Source organism: Leopardus geoffroyi, chromosome A1 (assembly GCF_018350155.1).
Source record: "Leopardus geoffroyi isolate Oge1 chromosome A1, O.geoffroyi_Oge1_pat1.0, whole genome shotgun sequence".
In the NCBI taxonomy this organism is placed as follows: Eukaryota; Metazoa; Chordata; class Mammalia; order Carnivora; family Felidae; genus Leopardus; species Leopardus geoffroyi.
Genome location: NC_059326.1, coordinates 16,591,932 through 16,599,525, shown reverse-complemented (window position 1 = coordinate 16,599,525; position 7,594 = coordinate 16,591,932). Strand labels below are relative to the sequence as shown.

At 38.0% G+C, this 7,594-nt stretch overlaps 1 non-coding gene across 1 annotated transcript; it reads right to left on the bottom strand.

Annotated features, from left to right (window-relative positions):
* Positions 1–3,642: 3,642 nt before the first annotated feature.
* LOC123582124 lies at positions 3,643–3,777 on the bottom strand. The gene has a single exon (XR_006704216.1). It is a non-coding gene; the product is annotated as a small nucleolar RNA SNORA52 (small nucleolar RNA).
* Between the last annotated feature and the right edge of the window lie 3,817 nt (positions 3,778–7,594).

Sequence of the window (7,594 nt, the reverse complement as noted above, 5' to 3'; positions counted from 1 at the left end):
AAAGAAAATGTTGGGGACGTTTTGCCGAATTAGGAGACAGGTAGCTTGTATTGGGTTAAAGACAAAGAGAGATTGCTCAATCAAGGCCTGTGGCGCAATATGGACAAATAATCGGAAGACCGAAGGGGAACCAATACTAGTAATTGCTAGTTGTAAAGCACACAGACAAATTGCAAAAAAACATTCATGATAATATTTCACAAGTTGTTCTGCTTTTTAGCAACTATTAACACTAGCCCATCTTCTGGAATATTTTGGGATTGATGTGACTTCATTAATCCATCAGTATGGATAATGTTCCCTGAGCTTATAGCACGTGCCATGACTGTGCTAAAAGATGTAGCCTTGGCTGGGTGCTTGGATGGCTCAGTCTGTTAAGCGTCCAACTTTGACTCAGGTCATGATCTCACAGTTCTTGAATTCGAGCCCCACGTTGGGCTCTGTGCTGATATCTCAGAGCCTGGAGTCTGCTTCAGATTGTTTCTCCCTCTCTCTCTGCTCCTTCCCTGCTCATGCTCTGTCTCTGTCTTTCAAAATATAAATAAATGTTAAAAAAAAAAAGATGCAGCCTTGGTGTAAACAATGTAAGTATATTACAAAATGCAGTGAGGAAAATGTTGTGAGGATTAGATTTATGTGGACTTGATATATGAGCAAGGAATAGTAATGGAGGCTATTTATGATCGTGTATGACCACGTAAACATTGGAAGATGTACACTTGAGCAGAATATTCACTCAGTAAAATAAAACTTGATTTTACTTCCTTCTCAATACCGCAGAAAACCAGCAGTCTTCCCAGTTCTCAGTAATCATTGAAATGTTAACTAGAGAGTACAAGACTATATACTTTAATTTTTTAAAATGTGAATGGGGAAAGAGGTCACGAATGGACCAAGATTGGGATGAATTTCAGGAAGACAGAAGGCTACTGTGGTATGATTTATACATTATAGTAGTGGAGAAAGTAACAATCATAACATGGAGAGAAGTCATGAGTGGAGATTGGAGCCATGTTTTGTAGTCTGGCGCTTAGATTCAACAAGTATGAAGAGCCAAGGTTGGGAGTAAGGCAGAAATGGGAACTGATTGAATGAATTATCTTTCACAACCTTTAAACATTCCCCAAACCAACAAATATACCATGTACAATATATAAATTTTTATTTTTGGTCTAAAGTTAAGAAATTCTCTTCAGAACCACAGTGACCTTTTGGAATTGGATAAAACTTTCAGAGTAGGTTTTGGTACCTCATGATAGGATGTCCCTCCCCCTCCCCCCTTCTGGCTCTGGTGGTGGCACAGAAGTACTGTCTGCTGGATGTTCTTTCCTGCCGTCATGCTTAGAGCTTGTAAAATATGTTCTCATTCGGGGCAGAAGAAGCCAGGAATTCTGGGCCAGGGTCATGGGGGGTGCAGAGAGGGCAGGGAGAGAACGCAGCCATGGAATCCACATTTCAATGTTTCCAAAGATGTGAGATAAATCTTCAACATGAACAAATATGACTAAGAGCTAGTCAGTCAAAACATATGGCCCTATAACAAAGAATAATAATTTCAGAAGAAAATAAAACTTTAAGAAAATCTTAATTAGTCTTTCATGACAGATTCAAGATCTTGCACTAACATAAAAACAACTTACATTGAAAAAGGAGAAATGTAGGGACTTTATGGAACTGAATTTAGAACTTTTTAAGAACATGGTTTACAAAAGAAACATAATAACAATTTGAGAAAAAAACAATAAAAGTTAAAAGGCACCAGTCCAGGAGGGCCAGCACCTCTCTGTTAGTAGTTCCTGAGGAAGGGGAGAAAGAAATTATGGGGAACTTCACGGTAGGCCAAAATTTCCCAAAGCTAATAAAAATGACTCTTTAGATTAAAAGGTATCGTGAAATTAAATTAAGTTAAATTAAATTAAATTATTAAATTAAAAAAACAGTCCATGCATGCTGTTACTGATGAAATTTCAAAATACTACAGATATTGTCATTTATTTACCCAATAGATAGTCTGCTCCTTTTTACTCAGAGGAATCTGAATTATTGAGAAAATTACATAAGGCAAGGTCCATACTCTCCCAATGACAGGAGACAAGCATACACTGTCTACTTGATCAGTGACCAAGTAAAGATGCTTGCCAATTGTGGCCAATGAACTGAAGGGGGGAAGGTGGCTAAGGGGGATTTTGAGAAAGGGAATGTCTTTCTGATTAAGAGAAAGAGAGAGACAGGAGGAGAAGGAGAGAGAGGAAGACTAAGAAATGGAAGAAGACGACAGAAAAAAAAAAGAGAAGGAGCAGGAAGAGGAAGAAGAGGAGGAGGAGAAGTTCATGCTTTCTTGTGTTGTCAGGAGGTCATGATGCTTAAGATTGCTGCAGTGAACCGACAACTGTAAGGTCAGACCTAGAGGTCTCAGAAACGCTAGCTGAGAACCTTCAAATCAGAAGCTCCCGTCTTCATATTTTGTTTTACGTGAAAAATACAAACACCTTTTTATGTGAATTTAACCCCAAAATAACCTAAATGAACAAGTTCAACCAAGGCTTATGAGAAGCTCCAAAAGTTTTGGGAGTGTATCTCCCAAAGGATTTAGAGTGAGACGGACATGAAGCTTCTTTTCAGGATCCCTGGATACTCAATGACAGTAAAATAACATCCCCAAAGCTTTGAGCTACATGGCTGTGAAACTGAGGATCTATAGCTTTGCTAAACCATTAAGTGTGAAGGTATTCAAACTTTTTTATCTCCTACATCATTCTTGACATAATTACATGAGAACATATATTGGCAAAATGAAAAAGAAATCTAACGCATGAAGATGCCGAATCTAAAATGATTGGGGAGGGCCATGAAAGAGACAGGGGAAACAAAATCCCTATATGACAGCTACACGGCAGTCATGGAAAGCAGTCTGCACAAAACTGACATTTTCAGAGGAGCTGCATGATCCTAGCGGTGTAATAAAAACAAAAACAAAAACAAAAACAAAAAACGAAACATGTATTTCTTCTTTCATGAGATTAAAATAAGACATTAGAAATTCCAGGAATAACAAAAATATACCAAAAAAATCCTGATCCAAGTAAGAAGCAATGTGGCATGATTTCTACTGAATAATGAAGTTGAAGAAAATGGATATCATTCAACCTTGGTGCTTTTAAGATTCTCCTTTGGATGACACAGAAGCTATTACCTGGCTCTTCAGTGGATTCTGTGGTATGATAGTTTCGAAATTGTCTTTTTTGGTTTCCATTTTTCAGAATAAGCCTACAGAGTCCATGGTTTCCCAAACTTAGAGCTACTAACATTTGGGCCCAATAATTCTTTGCTGTGGTCGACAGTCCTGTTCATGGTCGGATATTTAGCAGCATCCCTGGCCTCTACCCAATGGATGCCCTTGGGACACCATTCACATGTCTCATTCATTGCCAAATGTCCCTTCACAAGGGAGATGGCAAATATGCTCCTGGTTGTGAAAGTACTTTTTAAAAACCTAAAAAAACTATATAAATGTGATAAACTTTGAGTTCATGACATTGGGAGTACAGGTGTGAAAAGTTGAGCGATGGTGTGTCGAGAAAGAAGAGGTAGATGGAAGTAGAAAATCATTTCTTCTCTCCCACCCCCACCCCCACCCCCACTGAGTGACGAGATGCCACGCTGACACAAACCTACTGAAGATTCACTCACTTCTCTGGGTGAAGCTTCTAGAGCGTGCCGGTCCACAGGCGAAGCCTGGCAGACCGCAGGCTGACCGGCAGGGATTAGGATGGACCACATTTCTTCTTTTACAGGAGGAAGTTGAGATACTATCTAAAGTTCTTGAATCACATTAAGTATTCAGGTTATTTAAAAATTTATACATAATAATCAAGAGACTATGTATATTTATTTTTCTAAGCTTATTTATTTATTTTGAGAGAGAGAGAGAGAGCACAGGAGAGGGGCAGAGAGAGAGGGAGAGAGATTATCACAAGCAGGTTCTGTGCATCCTGAGGCAGGGCTCAGTCCCCTGAACCGCGAGATCATGACCTGAGTCAAAATCAAAAGTTGAATGCTTAACCGACTGAGCCACCCAGGCGCCCCAAGATTATGTACATTTTAAAAAGACATTGGGAGAAGAGATGCCTGTAGGGGATCATGTGAATATTTTTCACAGTAAATAATAAACACAGCTAAAGAATTATAAATCAAGAATTAGTGGTTTAAATACATTACTTGGGGCTATTGGGTTTACAATCAAGAGTACTAAAATAGAAATAGTCAAAGAAGTTTTCTCTAAGGGAGAAAAGCTGTAACTTTGCATTTTAGCTCTATGTTTGTGTTCACATGTTACTTGATTATAATTTGAAATATCTCTTAAACAATGGATTTCATTTACCTTTAAGTCTGTCTCAGTAGTTACCTTATTTAAATGCCCATTGGGGTCATTAAGTTTGTACTGCGAAGAGAGTTCTAATAGCAATGAAAAAAGAGTACTTTAGTCAATCTATAACAATTTTTCCTTTCCAAACAACTTGGCCCAATTTTTGTAACCTTGGGTGCTGAATGAATACTTATTAAGCGTTGCAATTGAATTTGTTGCGTTTAATGGGAGACCCCTTCTTTACTCACTTAGCCTGGCTTGACTTCCTGCCACCCGCTCTCCAGAAGTCAGTGAGATAACCAATGCTCAGGCACTTAAGAAGTCTTAGCAAACCGCTAACCCTCAGTTAGCCCTCAAATTAGGGGTGCGCAATTCAACTCAGAGTGGACAGCGTCTGAGAGCCCATTGAAGGAGATGTAGCAATAATCCTTGCAGTTATTCTCTAATCTTTGCTGGCCGAGGCTTTAAAGATCATTCAGAGAGTTCATTATGCAAATGGAACTGTCTGCATCTACTGACAATGAGGCTGAACTGGACAGACCCTGGGCATAAATATCTACTGGGTATACTCTCCCACATGCAAGGAGACACTAGGACACATCATCTTTGATCTGGATATATTTATCCTGCAATTAATAAAGGGCAAGAAAGTTCATCTTGAAGGTGAGTCACAGATAACTTAGAAAATTGGACAGAATCAAAAAGCCGTGAGTCTTTATTATATCCAGTCTTTAATGAACGTTGGAACTTTTCTGAAGTTCTGAAATACTGTTCTCTATTAAACATACACACACAAAATTAGTACACAAACACACACACACACATACACATCCAAACTCATCAAACACTCAATTCAATGATATACAGATATTTGTACACATATTTGAGTTAATATATATGCATATGTATATGTGCTATATATGTATGTATGAGAGGGGTGTGTGTGTGTGTGTGTGTACGTGAGTGTGTATCCAGAGAGAGAGAAAGAGTGAGAACACAGCGCCCAGTAGTTTGTGATGTGGGGCAAGTTACTTAAAGATGTAATTTTCCTCATTATACAATGAAACTGATTAAAATGCCATCCTTAAAGGGTTGATCATAATGTTCTTGAAGGACTTGCATTAGATGATTCAGTGTAACATTAAGATTTTTTTCTTAGACTTCCTAAAAAAATTTTAAAGGGTTCATTCTTTTACTTCGGGCACTACTTTGAGATACTTGAAATGTCACTTGATTAAGAAATCTGCAATCACTTTACAAGTTCTCCGAATATAATTTTGTGGGAACAAAATTTTGTGTGAACAGAGGCACATTGAGCTGGGGCCTACCACCCTTAAAGCCATGCAACATCACCACTGTATGCCCAGTCCCCGCTGGTTCAGCAGCCTTACGTCACGGTCAGCAGTAGTTACTAAAGATCTTACTTGTGCCAAGAAAGATTCAACGGGACTCTCTGCAAGACTGCCTGGAACCATTCCATTCTTCATGTTACCTTAGCTTGAGAGATAAAGAGGAAGACATAAATTAATGTTAATTAAAACGAGATGAGGGAGGGGGCCTGGGCGCTCAGTTGGTTAAGCGTCCAGCTTCAGCTCAGGTCATGATCTCACAGTCCGTGAGTTCGAGCCCTGCGTCGGGCTCTGTGCTGACAGCTCGGAGCCTGGAGCGTGCTTTGGATTCTGTGTCTCCCTCTCTCTCTGTCCCTCCCCCACTCATGCTCTGTCTCTGTTTCTCTCTCTAAAAATAAACATTAAAAAGAATTAAAAACTAAAACGGGATGACCAAAACAAAACAAAAAACAAAAAACCCCGAGATGATGTTGGTGTTCGTTAATTCGAATTGGCAAATAAATATTTGCCATAAAAAATACATATTTACTTTACAATAATAGTTGGCTGACATGGTAAAACTTGTGGCCTGCATTGTTGGTGGTGGTATAAACTGATCAATATATCTGAAATGCAGCGGCAAGTTATTGAAAGACTTACATATGCTCATTCACTTTGATAGTGCATTGACACTTTCAGGAATTTATCTTAGAAAAATAAATTATGTATTAGAGAGTTGTGTACCAATAGTCATAATATTGTTTTAAAATTTTCACGTAAATGCCTTTAATTGCAGTAAAAGGCTAAGTAAATCATACTAGGCCATAAATATAATGGATAATGAAATACATATATGCATATGATACATATATACATATATATATAATGTGGGAAAGTTTTATTGTATAATGTAAGTAAAATAAAAGGACATAGAAATACTAATTCTCATATCCCGTCATCTCACACACACACACACACACACACACACACGCACGCACGCACATATGGGAAGATAGAAATCGGCTTTAAATATTAATGGTAGATTAATGGCTGTTTTTATTTTCTCATGTTCACTCTTTTTTCCATGTATTATACAACGAACATATATCACTTTTGCAATCAGAAAAATAGCCATTATTCTATAAAATAACCATTTAAAACCTAACGCCTTTCTGCAGTGTTTTGTTTTTGTTTGCTTATTTCCAACATGAAATATCCTTTTAAGCAGAATGAAACGGGAAATGTTTGCTTTGAGCTGAGAACGCACATATTAAAGTAACCGAAAGCATGCAGTTTTCAAAAGCTATTGACACAAATTCAGAAATTTGTCCATCTTATCCTTTTAGCCAGTTTTTGTGGGTTTTTTTTTTTTTTGAGAAGATTCAGAAATTAAATGACCTTTTCTAACTAAATACACGCAGATGTAGTCAGAGGTAATGATGGTATTATGTAAGCTCAGTATGAGCAATAAACCTTAAAACGTGTATTCTACCAACTAGCAATTTTCCCAATCAGCTTTTTATTTTGCCGTGCCACCACCTTCTAAAGCCCTAATCATGGAGGTGGTTCTGGGGAAAGAGCTGTGTTCCGTCTGAGCTCAGTGGGTAATGAATGTGTAAGGACTAAATGTGCTTTTTTGCTCTCTGTAGCACAGTGTGCTTTTCCTGTTTTGCAGCCATTTTCTCCAATTCAATGCAAATTCTTGTAATTTCCCCCAGAAATAAATGCTATTAAATGTCCTATTTCTCTTTCATATATCAGAAACTTTCTACCCTGCCATCCGCTGGATTTTTGTCAAAATTAAAAATCCACACCATAAGCCAGAGACAGACAGATCCCAAGTAGCCAAAGTTGTCAGCTAGGAATAAACGAAACTTCCAACATGAAGCACATAATTAGT